Source organism: Grus americana, chromosome 2 (assembly GCF_028858705.1).
Source record: "Grus americana isolate bGruAme1 chromosome 2, bGruAme1.mat, whole genome shotgun sequence".
Classification (NCBI taxonomy): domain Eukaryota; kingdom Metazoa; phylum Chordata; class Aves; order Gruiformes; family Gruidae; genus Grus; species Grus americana.
The window spans coordinates 40,780,106-40,797,169 of record NC_072853.1 but is presented as its reverse complement, the minus strand read 5'-3'; the positions used below and the strand labels follow the sequence as shown (position 1 = coordinate 40,797,169).

Below are 17,064 nucleotides of genomic sequence, written 5' to 3'. Positions count from 1 at the left end.
GAACCTTTTGTTTGTATCTGGGGAAAGGGAAAACTGATAAGGATTTACGTAAGTTGCTGACTTCAAATCTGTCTTACACATTCAGAAGCATTATGAACAATGCAATGTAATTTTCAACAATTTAAATTCCTAAGAGGGTACTTCATTTACATACTTTCAGTTGCTGACTGTTTATTACATAATATTTATATTTATAAAACACAAACACTTATTGCTTCAGTTGAAGCTTGAAAATTGTGCTGCATGACAGTGAAACCATGGGACTGAATTGCGTTGATGCTGAGGGAAAACTGGCTTGTCGTAACTAGATGCTCACAGGAGAGAATGAATGAGCAGGAGTATTTGCTTGAATTAATTGCTTGAGGATTTTTGGAACTGGCAACATTGCAGAACTCAATTGCTTGAGACGAGATGAGAAAAAAAGCATGATCTTCTATAGGAGCCTCAGCTACCCTACAAATGGGACCAAATTTCTCTTCTCCATAAAAATTGCCCCGTTAAGGGAGCAGAGGAGGAGAACTTGTTGCCCTGTCCTGAGAAAAACAAAAATGCTTGCTGTTTTAGGTAGTGATGATTTACAGAGGTAAAGTTTGACAGCCGCTTATTTTCTGAAAGCTTGGAAGATCTGTAGTATAGAATTGACCAGGAATCTAGGGCTATTATAGCAAAGAGGCACCAGTGCTATTTTTTGGGGGGGAGTGAGGGGCAGGGGGAATGTGCTGTGACTTATAGTCAAGTGTGCATACCAATTTTGGGGGGGTTGGGTGGGTTTTTTAATCCTGCTGGTTGGTCGTGACTTACATGCCAGTTGTACACTGTGCATTATGTTAAGAATCTGGTACTTTCAAAGAGGAGCTAGAGCAAAACTGAAGTTTCCTTGCATTCTGCCTGGCTCTTTGTCACAAGCTTTGTGCATATGTAATCCTTTTGTTGCCAGTTAGAAATCTGTGTATTTCTGCTGGTCTTTTGGGCAGCCTCTGATCCTATTTTATCCTGTTAGAATTTGAAAATTATGTAGCACAGAACCTAGCAGCAGGGTTTACTTCTAGAGCATGTTTATTCTTTCACAGGTTTCAATTTGACTTGCACATGACTGACTGATAACTTGCCTAGCTTTCATGTTGAATTCCAGTTGCTTTTATTGGTTGCATTTTCATAAACAAAAAATTAAGATTTAATTGTTCCCCGGCAACTTGTACAGCTGTTATATGTAATGTAAGGCTACTATCAATACTGAAAAATCATACCACCATGCAGTTTCCCTGTACTCCCAGTTTAGCATATGGTAGTTAACTTACAAAAGAGTAAATTTGGAGTGACAAATCCTCTAAGCATTATTTTAAGCCTTGTCTCTCTTATTTCTACTTAAAATGAGAAGCTCTGGGAATTTTGGCAGTCATTTAAGAAAGATTACCGCTCCTCCTCAATCTTATACCTGTGTGTTTCTGTTGACTTCAATCATTCTGACTTATTCTTGGGCAAGATCAGACTCAGCGGTGACTTAAGGTAAATGACTGCCAAAACACTTACTGATAAGCTAAAATAACGAGACACTGGCTGAAGCCCTGAACAGGCAGTGAGCGCTCTCTTCCCTGCTCCAGAGATGTGTCTCTCTTGCTGTGTTACACTTTTTGTGATACGTAGTTCACTGTAGTATCAAGTCGTTGAAGAGCCTTCAACTACAGTATTTATATATTGGTGGGGTTAGAAGGGTGCAGATTAGTTTTAGGCTAAATGGCATACATTTAAGTTGGGAAGCTTATTTCTGCCTTATGAGTTTACCTGTGAGCGTTAAAGCACTAAGTCTTCTTGGGAAGAAAGGAAAAACCCTTACCAGGCTCTAAGTTACAGTTAAACTGAATCTGAGTGGAAAAAATGTGTATTAAAAAAACTCAGAAGTATCAGAAGACAATTTTTTGCATTAAAGGATTTTTTTAAGTAATCATTCTAAATGAGAGCACCCCAAAGTTGTTACCAGTGAGGTATTGCTTTTGTAAATACTGATGCCTGAGATAGCAATTCCTCTTGATGGATTATGCTGACACCACTGATTTGTCCTACGTCTCTCTTAGTTGTTTGGGTTTTTTTCCCCCTCCTAAATCAAGTTTCTCTTGTGTATTACCTCCTTTTTGTCTTGTCTGTTCTGGTATTTTCATTCCAAGTGCTGCTCTCCATCTTTATCACTCCACATCTGTTACACCTACCTTTAAGGGGATTTGCCCAATATGGGGCATTTGCTTTGGGGATGGAAGGGGTGGGCAGGGGGAGAGGGGGCTATACTGCCTTCTCACATGATTTAAAGTCATGAGGAAAGTATTGCATGGGTTCTGTTACTTGTTACACATACTATGTGTGCTGGTTTGCATGTGTGGGGGGATATAATTTGCCTACTCCTCTTCCACTATTGCATGGGAGGAGATAGGGGAGAAGGAGGAAGACTAACAAGTTTTATTTAGGTATCTTAAGGATGCTATCAGCAAACAAATTTATTATGATTTGTATGTACTTAATGTTCCTCCCCCTACACTCTCTGGGTTTTCCTCTGCCGCATTACTGCAACGTAACTTTAACAGTATGCAGTGGTGATTTATTTTAATATGGTACTGAAATCTCCATTTGTAAATAATCCAGGCTGCTGCTGTGTAAGTAGCTGATGAAATGTCTTTACTGGGTCTGCTGCGTATGAAAGAAACCACAACATTAGGCAATAAAAACTACTAACAGAATGTTACAAAACCAAGACCATGACAAAAAAGCAGCATGTTGTGGATCTATCATTTTTATTCCTGGGACAGATTTTATTATTTTTGGAACTATTACAAGACTTATGTTAAATATTGTGGATGATAAGAGGAAACAGACTCTTGGCAAACATGGAAAACCAATTACAGCATATTACCCTATTCCCCTTCCAATAAAGGAGGGGCTAGGCTAAAAGTTTATTCTTTGCTTAGCAGCTGGAGGAGGGGAAGTGTTCTGTTCCTGCCTTAGGATTGGCTTAAGGAAAGAGATTGTTGCTGTAGCAGTCTTACCGCGGGCAATCCAAGCTGGAGAAGGCAAAACCAGCATGCTACACAGTCAGTTTTACCCCAGTCTAAAGAAGTCTGCTGTTTGTCATGGGAGCGCTGACTAAAGAAATCACTGTTCTGTACTGTCAGCTATACTGTTCACTTCAAAATAAAGTTTAAAAAACCGTGTTTGGATGCAGCTTTCAATACTGTAAATCTCTCTGTCATGGTGATGAGTATTTCTGAAAACTTGTTTTGACAAGTAAACTGGAACATCTATCTAATACTCAGAGATGGGATTTAACTGCTATGTCCTATGGCTCTGTGTGACATAGAGGTGAAATAAGGTGTAGGGAAAATCTATTCAAAAGTTTGTTTAGAATCCAGTCTACTACACTGTCTGTACATCCATTTGAACTCCTATCCCACATTACTATTCCTGTAAAATTGTCCATGGCAGCATGAATATAGACGAATCAATGCCTCAACATTTTTAGTGGGTTTTTTCCCCCCTCCCCACAGCATAGTTACAATTTTTAAAAATCCTTTAAAGAGTCAGAGATAAAAATGTATTGGGCAGAATTTTGCTGATGGCTGGGACTATGGTACACTTGGTGTAAATTATAGCAGGGTCCAGTTAGCCTTCCTACTTAAGCGAAGCCCAGTACCACGTGTCAGACTAACTGGAAACTGAGTGTTTCCTTATCCTAGACTCGGACGTAAAATACTGGGAGGCAGGAAAACCCTTAAGTGAGAGGACAGCTCAAAAGAGACTGAGGTACAATTGTCAATTGAACATTGTCCAAGTTAAAAATAGTCAAGTAAACAGTACATTTTCTGATCGAGGCTTGGGAAAACATTTTCAGATGCAGGAAATGTTTGAAATAATGTGACTTATAAGACAGTCAAATAACAAAGGTACTCGGGAAGACAAAAATCATGGTGTCTCCCATGAAGATGACATGGGGAAGAGGCTGGCTGTTGAACAAGCATTACCCAGTAGCTGAATGCTGCCACCTATGTCTGGGAAGATGTCGCTGCTTGAGAAGTGCAGCACTGAGTGTGATGAAGGAACTTCTAAATTTGGACACCCTCTGGCCAGGTGCACACTGGCAGCACTAAGACTGGAGCTGAGGCAGCTTCCAGACTTTGGTTTAAGGAGAGATGTGAAAAGAAACAGCGGCAGGGGGCATGGGGCGAATTAACTTGTCAAGTGCTGGCTCGAAAAATACCTGAATATACACACAGCACCTGTCTGGGATTGTTGTATACAGGTACAGCAAAGCTTTGTATTGAATGTAGTTGGAAGCAGATTTTTCCAGTTTTTCTATTGCATTTTAATTTGTGAGGATGACTGGACCTTACTCATGGTTGCTGGTTAGGTTCATGTCAAAAGGACTTAAGGTGGGGAAAAAGAATGTGTGTTTCATGGTGTCCTTGAGAGTCAATCCAGCCACTTATAAGCAAAGCCCAACTGACTGATCTAAACTAACTGGTCACCAACAAAGGTCTGTCAGCCAGTGGATGGGCTGTACTGCTTCTCCTTGCCTCGTGGTGTTCAACTCTCATCTCACAAGTAAAACATTCTTGCAGGGAAAGTAAAATGCTTGCAGTATCTGCCATAGCTATTACTATGAAGCAGAAATGAAGTTTGTGAGGTAAAGTATGTGCAATCTTGTAATCCTGTCTAGGATGTTTTTCTATAAAGCCACGTAACTTCAGAGAAAAGGGCATCCTTATCACTGAAGAAAGTCTAATGCATGTTATGTTACAGCACTGGCCTGCAGGACTGACTGACCACTCTGCATCATCAGTTAATACTTTGGTATTTTTTCTGGATTCCTATCCAAGTCATATTCTGTTTTCTTTCCAGTTTTCAGACCTCTGTGTCTTGTTTCTTGTGTGTTTCTTCATATCTTCTGTACCTCACTTATCTTCCTTTTTGTGACTTCTCTTACCTTTTCCTTCCCTACCTGGAGTTCGGGGGTGAGTGCCTGTTTAGGGGGAGTGATGCAAGAAAAGGAGCAGCATATTTATGGCCGTGAAATCCTCTATCCTAGGTCATCCCCAACCAGTCAAAGGCTTCAGTACAATCACAGAAGAAAAATGCAGTTGCCTATTAGCAATTTTTTTTTGGCGAAGCACCATTTGAGTGGTGTTTTTTTGTTTGTCTTGGGCTTTATTTTGAAGGTGTATATAACTTCATTCCATCCTACCGCCTTTCCAGTTTAATTCAATCGCTATGCAAGGTGAAAAGCAGTTTTCCTTCAAGTTTAAATGAACTGTGAAGTTCTAAAATTGTTATCGTTGCTCACCAAAGGTAAAGAGGATCCACTCAGGGTGGCAGTTGAGGAGAAGCTGCTACTGAAACCATTGCTTCATGAGCCAAGGAATAAGCTTGCGTGCTGCAGGAAAGAGGAGACGTCTCTCATTATCTGGGTGCTGAGAGCCAGTTTGTTAAGAGCCGTCTCCTCTTCCTGCTCCACAAGGACTGAGGCGTCTCTCTGAGGTATGCAAAGCAGCAATTCGATACTCCCCAGGCTTATCAACCACTATCAGCTGGATCTGCTGTTTGCTCCAGACTCCACCTTTGCTTGGAAAGTGCTTGCAATTCCATGAGGTAATTCTTCCTCCCAGCACTGTGGCTTGTTAGGACGACCATGTGCTCCTACTCTAAGCCAGAACAGAAAATGAAAAAAAACCAACCCCGACATCCATGTGCCATAACTTCCTTTTTCTCCATCCTATTGGGGAAGACTTCTGTGCTTCACACGCTTTCGCTCTTGCCATCGTGACAGTGGTCGGTCTGGGAGGGTGAAACACCGCAGCCCGAGCTGAGCCACCATCCTCCGCCAGTGAAGCGGCCTGACCAGCTGCCCTGCTCGGGCCTGCCCCAGGCTCCGGGGCCTATCTGCTCCCGAGCCACGGCCGGTTTAGCCACAGGTGTGAGGTAAAAACCTGCTCAGTTGGCACTGAGGCCTCCATGGCCACTCTGGGACTGATACAAATCTGCATTAGTTTGATTTAGTTCGGACTGATTAGGAACAGGTCTGGACTAATGTACCATAAACACCTATTAAACCGAAATAAATACGTCTACAGGGGGCTTAAGTTAAGCGGGTGCAGCTTTGCCTGTGTGGAGGAGCCGGAGGCGACGGTGGGCCTCGCACACGGCGGCCCCGCCGGAGCCCGGCCCGCCGGTGCGCCCCGCCGGGTCTCTGCACGGGGCCCCCGCGGCCCTCCGGCACGCCGGCCGGCCGAGCAGCGCCGCGCCCGCCGCCACGCGGTGCGCAGGCCGGAGCCGTGACTCATGGCGCCCCGGGGCCGCTCCCGTCGGCCGGCAGTCGGGCCGGGGCGCTCTTCCCGCACGGACCGGACAGGACGGGACTAAACAGGAGTAATCACGCTCAGCTCCGCGGCGGCACTGGGGGGTAGAGGGGGCGGGAAGGCGAGTGAGGGGGCGACGCTTCCCATTGGCCGGCGGCCGCGCCCAATCAGCGCGGCCGGGCAATTGCCGTCAGGGGAAGGAAAGCCCGGCCGGGGTGACGTCGCGCGGAGCGGAGTGGGCCGCTGGGGGGTGGCGGGAGGGGTGGCCGCGGTTGCGCCTGTCACCGCGGGAGGGGGCGGGGCGGGGGTTCCCCCTGGGGGGCGGGGGAGGAGGCGCTCGACGGGGGTGCCGCGCCGCGCCGTGCCGTGCCAGTGGCTCCCTCGCAGCCCGGCCCGCCGCCTGAGCGCTGCCGTCGCCACGGCAACCTCCGTCCTGTGGGGGGAGGGGCGCAGGTAGCGGGCGGCGGTGGCGGCGCGGGCGGGGTCCGGCCCTCCATCCCCCCGGGATCGGGGCCGCCGCCGCCCTGGGAGGCGCCTGTCACCGGCTGCTCCCGCGGCACCCGCGGCTTGTTCGCCCCGCTGCCGCAGCCCCGAGGGGCCTCTCCGAGCGGCGCGGGCCGCCTGGGGTCCGGCGGGCCGGGCCCGCGGCGCTGTGAGGGGATGAGCTGAGGCGGTTGGTTGGCGGAGGCTCTCGGCTGCGGGGGAGGCCGAGGGAGCCGAGCGCCTCCCGTCCCTTTCCCCATCGCGGTCACGGTCCTCCGGAGCGGCTCCCTGGGCGTGTGTGCGCGGTGTCCCGCACGAACTTGGCTGGGATGCCCGGGGGCGTTTCAGTGATGGTATATAAAGGTAACTTGAGGAAACGGGTTCAACGTTTCAGGCCTTGTAAACCGAGCCCGTCACGAGGTGATGCGTTGGTTGTGCTCTGCTGTGGAAGGGCGCCGCGAAGGAGCGCGCCCAAAGCCCAGCCAAGAAGGTTGAACCTGAAAAGGTGAGGTTTCCTCCTGGAGCAAGAGCGCTGACAAGCGTGAGGAGCCCTCCTCAAGCCGAGAGGAAGGGGCACAGAGTCAGGTCAGCACTTTGCCCGTGGGATCTGATTCCTTGGCGTTGCAATAACCATGGCAGCTGTTGGCGTATTTAAGCCAGGCCGCTTCTTCAGATCATCCGGGGGACTCTCCTTAGTGTTGATTTTGCCTGTTCAACAAATGCTTTCTGCACGCAGCCTTGCTGGCGGTAAGCGTTCTCCCGTTGCTATACGAGCGCGGAGCCATGCTATTGTGTGAGCGCAAGGAGATGTCCGAGGGGTGACTTCAGCAGTAAAATTATTCCCTGCAACCTGGGGCTGAATTTCTTGTGGTCGCTGCAAGGGCTGCCCAGCCTGTCGCCTCCCCTTCCCTCTGTCCCTGCGGAATCTGCCGGGAGCCGATCCCAGAGTCTCTCCTCTGACCCAGCTCCAGCTGAAGCATTGCTGACCTGTACGTTGTGGTACCTAGCCAGCTCTGTGACTGGCTGTTTACAGTAAAGGCACAATATAGCTATTCTGCTTAGAAAAGAAATAATGGGAATTTTGAGGTTTTAAACATCTTTCACTGCATTTTATTATTTCTAGTGCTATCTCCAAAGTAATTTCAATTTCTCATGTTAACCAGTTACTGCAGTGGAGGGAAAACACTCTCACTTTATTTTTGTACTTCGCAAAAGGAAGGTGAGAAAAGAAGCAGCGAAGTTAAATATTTTGATCTTTAAGTGGTTAAACAATTGAACCTTTATGTCTGTAAATTTTTTTCACAACATTAACAACAAATAAACATTTTTACTGTCATGTATTTTACTTGTGAATTCAGCAAGAATCTATCTGGATTGTATATCCCTGCACATGCCTTCTGTACCGATACTGGCTTTAGTACCAACTAGACTAGATGAAGAAAAAAATAATGTTTTATCTTTGCTCCAAATTTTAAAAGTGAAGGCAGTGCTTAAAAGTTGACAGTGGGCATAGTTGGTATTTGCCTGGACAACTCCTTCAGTTTTAATTTGTTTTTTAGACAGAGTACACCACAGGCATGCCTGGACATTTGGCCCTTTGGAGCAGTTTGTCATGGAGGAGTCAGATAACTAAACTGTGAACCTAAAGCGAAACCATTTCAGTGCTCACAGATGAATACCTCTTCTCCTTTTTTGACTTCCTGATGTCCCTAGTTTAGGTGAGATTAAATAAATGGAGAAATGTATGCAATGCATACTTTTAGATACATGCTGATAGTATGTATACATTGAAATACTGTTTAATAGAGAGATAAGCAGCATCTGAAAAGCACATAAGCTTAATTGATTCCAGACACAACTGGCCTGGATTTTGTTTCCTCTTATTCCAACTTTCTGACCTTGTAAAAATTATCTTGATTGTGTTATACTAAAACAAGGCCATGATCTTGCAAAAAAACTACCATGTGTGCTAGTGCTGAGGAGTACTGAGTAAAGCACTGTGTATGGAACAAATGTCGACAACATTAGGCCCCAAGTTCGTTTGTTTGTTTTCCTTTGCTTATATCTAATCATGATGAAGCAATAGTCTCACTTCTGCTAAAAGCGGAATCTGGGTTTTCATTTTTAAGGGAGGTGAAAAATGTGTAGTACAACTTATGATTTGAGGTGAATGATAAGTTTTTGATTCTTACAGCAGTTTAAGCTACTGGGATTTTATGGCATTTAGGCTAGGGGAAAGAACAGTGAGGGTTTAAAAATATGTATCACCTGTAATTTTTTCAGTACTTTTTGTGCGTGTGTGTAGCGGTATCTTTGTTTTTCACAAGATTGTTTCTAGGGATTGGTAGGAAAGTTTAAAGACTTAGTGGCTTTGATGATAACCCTTACGATACCGTTGTGCTTTTGTATAAACGTGTAGAAAAGACCTAGGACAGCATAAAGTGTTAGATGTGCTGCTGTCTTTGGCGCTGGAGAACTTTGGAGTATAATTATATTTTCTGCTTGACAAAAATCCAAGGTCCAGGTACACTGATCCTTTTGTTGCAATAACTGCTGTTGCTCCTTCGGTTTGGGAATCTGTGGCTTGCTAGCCTTAAATCTCTGTGAAGAGTTGTGACAGAAAAACATCTTTCCAGCATGTTGAACTGAACAGATGATCCCTCTCTTTTTTTTCTGAAGGCTCTCCTTTTGTGGTTTCTTTTTCAGGATCAAGAATAAACTATGTGTTTGCGCCTTTGTCAGCAAGACTCCCATGGGGCAATCCTTGTAAGCGCTGGGATTGCCTGTTTGGTAGCAAGGGGGCTTATAAAAAGCAACTCCAGGTGGAAGTGGGCCTTTTCCTGCTCCTCCCTCTGTCCTGCTGCAATTCCCTTTCATCCAGGCCCCGAGAGCTGCCTGCCTTTGAGACTAAGCTATGAATGTAACAGAGTTGTGGTCACTTCACCAAGATATTGGGATGTCTGCCATCACTTAGGTTGATTCATTGACATGTAAATGTTTGGGGGAGTTTCCTTGTACATAATATAGCACATCAACTTACGGTGGTCATACAAAAAACTTAAAAAGTTAAGCGTATCTCTAAAGAAAATGAGCAGCTTCTATGTGTCATTAAACTTGATGTCTAAGACGTTGGTGTGAATAAGGCTGCCATCTTGTTTGGGCTTTTTAGCTCCCTTGTCAAGGTTTTTATTTCCCTACAGAATGCAAGGTGGAAATGGTGTGTGGTAAATTACTTATTAAATACAAAAAACTGACAGCATGTGCAGTGCTCTGACCCAAAAGTCATGTTGGTAACCTGCTACACCGAAGATTAAACAAGAAATACTAGTGCTACTGTATCTGTTGTCTTTATCTTCTAGCGACTGTTTTACATCTTTTCTGTTGAGTCGTAGAAGAGCTTCAAGTAAGATCCTGCCCCTTTAGAAGCAGTGATATAATCTGTGCTCTCAGTGTGGAAAAACCCAGCATGTTCTGGCTTGCACTTTTTAAGAGAGAAAACAATTGGTCCATTGCTTAAAAGTTGTGCCATTAAGCACAGCGCTACTTAGTGTGCGGCCTACGAAGTGTGACCCGTGGCGTTACAGATGCAGCGCACATCCCCTCCCTCCTCCGTCACCGCAGGGTGAGGACACCAGGTCTTTCTGCCTTAACTGAAATAAGCCAGTTCTGTTCATCAGCCAAGAATGTACAAGTAAATATAATGATTGGGTAAGTCGCTTGTAATACCCAAAGTATAAACAAACTTGTGCATAGGAAAGGTGAGTTTGTGGCAGGTTTCCAGGGCAGTTCCCTCAGCATCGCAGAGCTGAGGCGTTCCTCTTTAAGGGTAAGACAAATTTTAGATCTTTACACAAGACAGAAACAGAAAAGGTGTAGAATGGAGGGATACAAAATGAGGTGTCTGGTGGTGGTGGTGCTTTTAACACTGACCTGTGGCTCTAGATTTATTTATTCTCGAGTGGCCCTCGGTGGTATTGGACACCTCCACTTTCAAATCATGTCAGCACGAATGACACGTACGCAGCATCTCCTGGAATCAGACCTAACATGTCTCCTATGAAACCTGTGGATGAAGTGAGGTGTTCCTTTATCTGTGAGTTGTTATTATGCAAGTATTTTGTGTGAAATTCAGGTTTAAATTTAATATTTGTAAAGTTCAATTAATGGTGCATTGTTTTAAATACTCCGATGATCAAACTCTACCTAGCCAGGCAGTTGTTTCTTTTCTTGCAGTGAAACACTGCGCAAGGGATATGCGTTTGTCTGGATTGTGAGAAACTGCGAAGATGGTACAAGTAAGTTTAAGTCCTTACATGTTTGCTGAGTGTATCTCATGCTGTTTGAATGTCCCAATACCCACAGTAATTAATGTGTGAGCGCATTATCCTTTTCCTCCACGTTTTGCTGTTTCTGTAGAGACATTCAGATTCCAAGCTTTGGCCCTTCTCTTGGAGTGTTCTGTGCCAGTGAAGTGAAGACCACAGCTGACAACTTCGCTACTCTGTTGCAACAGAACTTTTGCCGTGAGCTTTAAACTTTACTATGTATGAGACTGTTTTCTCAGGGGCAGGTCTGAAATAGTGGAAGGAACAATTTATTTTACTTTTTCTCCTCTATATAAAAGTACAATGATTTTATGTATGTCCCCATATCCTTTTGAAAGCAAATTTTCCATGCACGCCCTTCTGGAGAGAGATAGAGAGGGAAGGAGACAGAAGAGATGTCGCCAATTACTCTACTGTAAGGCACCAACATACTACTGTGGTAAATGTGGTATAAGATCACAAAAGAATAATATGGATTGACGTAATGTAAAGTACATTTATGAAACGTTTCAATTGCACCAAGCTGTGAGGATGGTGACCATTATGGATGATCAGTTCAGAAATCAAAATGCACTTAATAAATGCAAAAGTGAAAACAATGGTCGATTTCTTGGAGAAATCAAGGTAGGTGGTTAGAGGGAGTTTGTAGAGAATCACTAACAAAAAAGCAATGGACAATGCAATGCTTTTGCGAAATGCAATGCCCTCTTAGGATTTATCAATAGGTGGCATATGTAAGTCATAGAGAAAGATGTAAAGATGACTCCACTAAGTGCCGGTGAGGCCTCAACTGCAGTATTGCCTTCAGTTTCATGTTCTGTGCTGAAAAATAAAGTACAGGACAGGGCAAGACAAAATAAAAGATGTAGAAATGGTGAAGGAAGGGAGGATGTTGAGCCTGAAAAATACTTTTTAGAGGAAATTGGATAAATTTTTCAATGTGTAAAAGGTTAGAAGAGGTTTGATCAACTGTTTTTGAATGCTGGGGTAAAGATGAGATAAATCGGATCTGTACAGAGGGGAGATGTCTCAGACCGGATATTAGGAGGGTGAGAGGATGATTTAAATTGGATAGTAGGAGGAGGTGGGGGAGATGCAACAACTTTTACATCGTTACAGTGAAATACCAGAACAAGCCACTTAGGAAGTTCGAGTATCTGCTCCACGGAGGGTTTCTGAGAACAGGTTAGACAAACATCTGTTGGGGATTGTCTGGGGCTACTTTATCCTGTCTTTGTGTGGCTGGGGGGGACCAGATGGTCTCTTCAGATCCCTCTCAGTCCTCTTCCTAGAAGTTTACCGAGCAGGGAGGGCAGTGGACCCGAGTTTAATGAGAAAACGGTGTCATCCTCTTAGTTGATCCTCTTTCAGAATAGAAAAAGAATCCAAGAGAAACCACATCTAACTTAACTATATAAGTAAATGGGGTTTTTTGTTTGTTTTTTTTTTTAATTGTTGACTTGCAAGTTTATGAAGCATTTACCAAAAAAATACATGAAAAAGTCATAAACTTTATAACACATTTAAGGTGTTCCTTAGTGCATTTGTAGTTAAACAGCTTAAAGAAACACTTTTAAAAGTACCTCTTTTTTCATGAACATAAGTAGCAAAAATAACAAGTTTATAAGTATTTTTAAGTATATTATAAATGTGTGTTTGGCTATGGGTTTTAAATTGCCTCCCATTTTAAAACAAGTAACGACTACATGCGTAGGTATTTCTGACCATGTCCGAGAATGTCTCACCCAGGTGCTCCTTGCATGTGCAAACCCAGGAAATAATCATGACGAATCGCTCTTGCTCCCCAGTCCACAGAAGGAACGAGTTATTCGGTACCTGCTCTGAAAAATCTGTCTTGAAGGAAAGCTGAATGGAAATGTGAAAGTCAGCGCCTCACTTCCTCGGCAGGTGAACTCTGTGGCTGCAGCGGCGTTTCCCTCCTTCCCTGCCTCCCTCCCTCCCTGCCTCCCCCGGGCTGCGCGCTGGGAAGTTCCAGTGAAATATAGCTGCAGTGGAAAGTCCTGCTCACAGCGAGGAGACGTGACCTCTCAGCGAGTCAGATCCAATTTTACAGGCGGCTCTGAGTCAGGGTGGAGCCCATGAACTGAACTTTGTATTTAAGAAGGAAGTGATGTTGGTGGCAGCTTGTGTTGCTAAGCAGATGAGTTGCCGTATTTTTATGTCAGCTGATAGTTTCGTCGGGTGTGTGACTTCATTCTTAGATATGATGCCTTCCATTTATTAAGGACAAAGGTCAGAAACTGTCAGCAGGGTGATAGCCGTGCCTCTCCATATAAGAAGAGGCGTGTTCCACTGAGCCATCAAAGATGGAAATGGGAGTCCTTAATGATGCTTCTGCATGGTGAAAACAAAACCGACCGTGAAACTGTCAGTTTGTGTCACGGTCCAAGAGCAAGCGTCCTCGTGAGCAGGGATGTTGTGGAGTAGGTCAGTTCCCCGGTGTTGCTCCATTTTTATAAGAACTCACTACTGTTCCCGGTTAAAGAGGTGGCCTGTCTAACCCAGTGTCTTGTTTCCAGTAGTAACAGGAGCTGGGGGCTGAGGTGAGCAGTTGGGCACTGGCCTGTTAAATCAGAATTGAGATGGAAAGCTAAGCGATCCTGCCTCTGACTCTGATAAAATAAGTGGTGAGTCTATTTGGGAAGGAGAGTGGGTTATCACCTCTGTGCCGCTGGCACCCCGATGGGTCAGCTGCACAGCTGTCCAGATCCTCGCTGGTCAGTGGCAGCACCCGGGCAGCGTTTCTGAGACTCCTGAGCAGGAGAGTGTAGGCAGGTTCCGGGCAGCTGCCCCCAGCTGCCCATGCACCCATGCAACCCACAGTGGCGCATCACAGTGTGCTGTCTCAGGTGGCATTTCCCCCTCTTCCCACTTCAATGTCTTTGCTTACATCCCTAAGTTAGCCTTGAGAGAGCTGTATGTTGCTATCCTTGTTCTGAGAGGTACTACTGTATGAGAAAATTTCCACAGAAAAGAATGAATTTTGAGAGTAGTATTAATTCTTCTTGTTGTTGGATTCCCAAGGGTGAGGCAGCAGGAAATGCTGACATCCCTCAGAGAGCTTTGCCCCTGTAAGGCCTGGCAGGTGAGTGGCATGAGGACACAAGCTGCTGGAGCTTGCTGCCTCTCCGCTTTTCTGGTTCAGTTCCTCAGTTAAGGAGTTCCCTGTCACAGAAGTGGCTGTTTGGGCCAATTCCAGCTTTTGTCACTCTGGCTGGCTTGACTTTCAAAGAAAAAAAAAAACAACAAACCAACCAAGCCACACAACTGTCTACCCTGGTTTGCCCTCTGTTCCCTTAGCTTGCTGGTGCCACAGGGTGGCTCCTTGTAGCACTTGTATTTCTAATGCTTTTAGCTTTTCAGCTGAAATCGTTAAGGTTGTTCTTTCTGATACGAGTCTACTGCTTCCTGGTACCAAAATCCACGTGCTCTCAGTATTTCAGTGTGCTGTACATTGGTGAACAATTTCTTCTAAAAAAGGAATATTGTTTAGCATGCGGCACATCGTTACCATCTGTGCCCTTTTGCCCACTGTACCCACTCAGACTCATGTGCTTCCATTGCTGCCTAATTTTTGAGAAACTTTGAGTAAAACTTTCACTTGTGAAAGAAAAAGAAACCATTTGTCTTTTTCACTTCTTCCCCATTTGCTGAAACAACGTTCAGAGATGAATAAAACGTGAGCGTGTGTCGGGGTCGTGGGATTTTGGAGCCACTTCCCACCAATCATGGGGCAAAATGTGATGCCTTAGCTTGTCTGAGGCCGCGAAATGGCATCCTGAATACTGAGCCTGAAAGGCAGCTGCTCCAAACACAAGCTTGGGCTTCTGGTGCAGTTTCATATCCCTCCTTGCACAAACAGAAGTAAAAGAAAGCCTGTGAGATGAGAAGTTGTTGAGGTTTGGGTACATCTGTACAGAATTTCCCTGGGAGCTGCAAGTTTCTTCATCAAAGCAAAAAAGCCTTTTGGGAGAAGGCAGCTGGAGGGTACGCCACGAGCATGGGTCCTTTCCGTCGGGACTGATGCATGGTGTGGACCGTCGCAGTGCTGAGCAGGTGAGGAAGCAGATGTGCTTAATGCAGCTTTTCTCAAGCGGAGTCCGAGCTCACCCTGATGGTCCTCAGCCTGGGTGGCTCCCAAACAAGGCAAATACCCAGACTGGGTTGTCAGAAATGAGGCGCAGGCTGCTGGGGCCTCGTGGCCCGAAGGCCTGCCAGCGCATGGCTTGCGTGGGGACTTGGCATTGCAAGATGTCATCTGCCGCCTTCGGAGGTGACAAACGTCTAGACCTTAAGATCACATTTCACTATACTTGCCTTTTAAAACAGATGCTGGTTCTTCAAAGTCTACTGAATAAACAACCTTCCTTTGTATTTTCATGTGATACTAAATGATTTGCATTTTGTAATACTGATGTTTTAAAACAGATGTAAATGCCGCTCGGTAATCTCTGTGCCATACTTCTTACGGAGTACATTAACTTATCTCTGCATAATTATGCCTGTCATACCCAGTGACTTGCTCAGCTTTGTACAAACTATCCCCACCTTGAAAGTTTACCTAGCTAGGTAAAGTGTAGCAATTCATCGGGGTTTTGTTGGTACACATACCCTTGCTCTGCAACTGCTGTTGAAATTCTCAGCCATTAATGCAAATTCTTTCTAATCTGCGAGCCAAATGCCTGCCTGCATCGGATGGATTATTTGTCCCAACAGCATACAAAGGGTTGGGTGGCTACAAGTGAATTTTCATCCCTGTCATCTCTTGGATATTTTAATAAGCTGTTACCAAAAAGGTTAATCATGAAGACTTCCATGTCACTGTTTCCTCACTCTCCTACAGAGCTGCAAAGTGCTTGTTGATAACTTGGGGAGTGACCACTTTCTCTTTGGGGACTGGCTGAAACATGAGTTAAGGCTTCAAAACTTTTTCCCCTATAGCAGCTACACAATGATGTATTTCATCATTGATTCTGCCACTCGACTCCGCTCTTGTGAGACCCCACCTGGAGTACTGCATCCAGCTCTGGGGTCCCCAGCACAAGAAGGACATGGAGCTGTTGGAGCGAGTCCAGAGGAGGGCCATGAAGCTGATCAGAGGGCTGGAGCACCTCTCCTATGAGGACAGGCTGAGAGAGTTGGGGTTGTTCAAAGTGGAGAAGAGAAGGCTCCGGGGAGACCTTATAGCAGCCTTCCAGTACCTGAAGGGGCCTACAGGAAAGATGGTGAGGGACTGTTTACAAGGGCATGGAGTGATAGGACAAGGGGTAATGGGTTTAAACTAAAAGAGGGTAGATTTAGATGAGATTTAGGAAGAAATTCTTTACTGTGAGGGTGTTGAGGCACTGGAACAGGTTGCCCAGAGAAGTTGTGGAGGCCCCATCCCTGGAAGTGTTCAAGGCCAGGTTGGATGGGGCTTTGGGCAATGTGGTCTAGTGGAGGGTGTCCCTGCCCATGGCAGGGGGGTTGGAACAGATGATGTTTGAGGTCCCTTCCAACCCAAACCATTCTATGATTCTATGATTATGATTCATCATGTCTGGTACTACCGTCAGTCTGCATGTGTGTGAACATGTGCCGCGCTAGGACTGTGTCCCACCTTGGAGTGGTGAAACCCGCACAGCACTTTGCCTAACTCCCCATTTCCTATTGTTGCTGAGGGGCTGGAAAGTGACTGTATTTCTCCCGGCTCTGTGAAAGTGCTGTTTGCGGATTCTGTTTTTTCTAATGTTGGAAAACGTTGGGAGACTCCCATCACGTTTTTATTACCCGAGCAGTAAGCCAGCTGATTTCATAGGCCACAGCCTGAGGATGATTTATGGGACCCGGGGAGCTGGTTCTGTGCCTTCAGCAAGCGGCACACACCAGAGATCGGGGCTTTTTTTTGGCCTCGGAACAAA

At 45.4% G+C, this 17,064-nt stretch overlaps 1 long non-coding RNA gene across 4 annotated transcripts; it reads left to right on the top strand.

Moving 5' to 3' along the window:
- The first annotated feature begins 8,799 nt into the window (after positions 1–8,799).
- On the top strand, positions 8,800–15,482 carry LOC129203653 (uncharacterized). Of its 4 annotated transcripts, none has more exons than XR_008576097.1 (3): positions 8,800–10,911; positions 11,052–11,113; positions 11,235–15,482. It is a non-coding gene; the product is annotated as an uncharacterized LOC129203653 (long non-coding RNA). The 4 variants fall into 4 exon arrangements; XR_008576098.1 differs by having other exon boundaries at positions 8,800–11,113; positions 11,235–11,341; positions 12,952–15,482; XR_008576099.1 differs by having other exon boundaries at positions 8,800–11,113; positions 11,235–13,791; positions 14,831–15,482.
- The last annotated feature ends 1,582 nt before the right edge of the window (positions 15,483–17,064 follow it).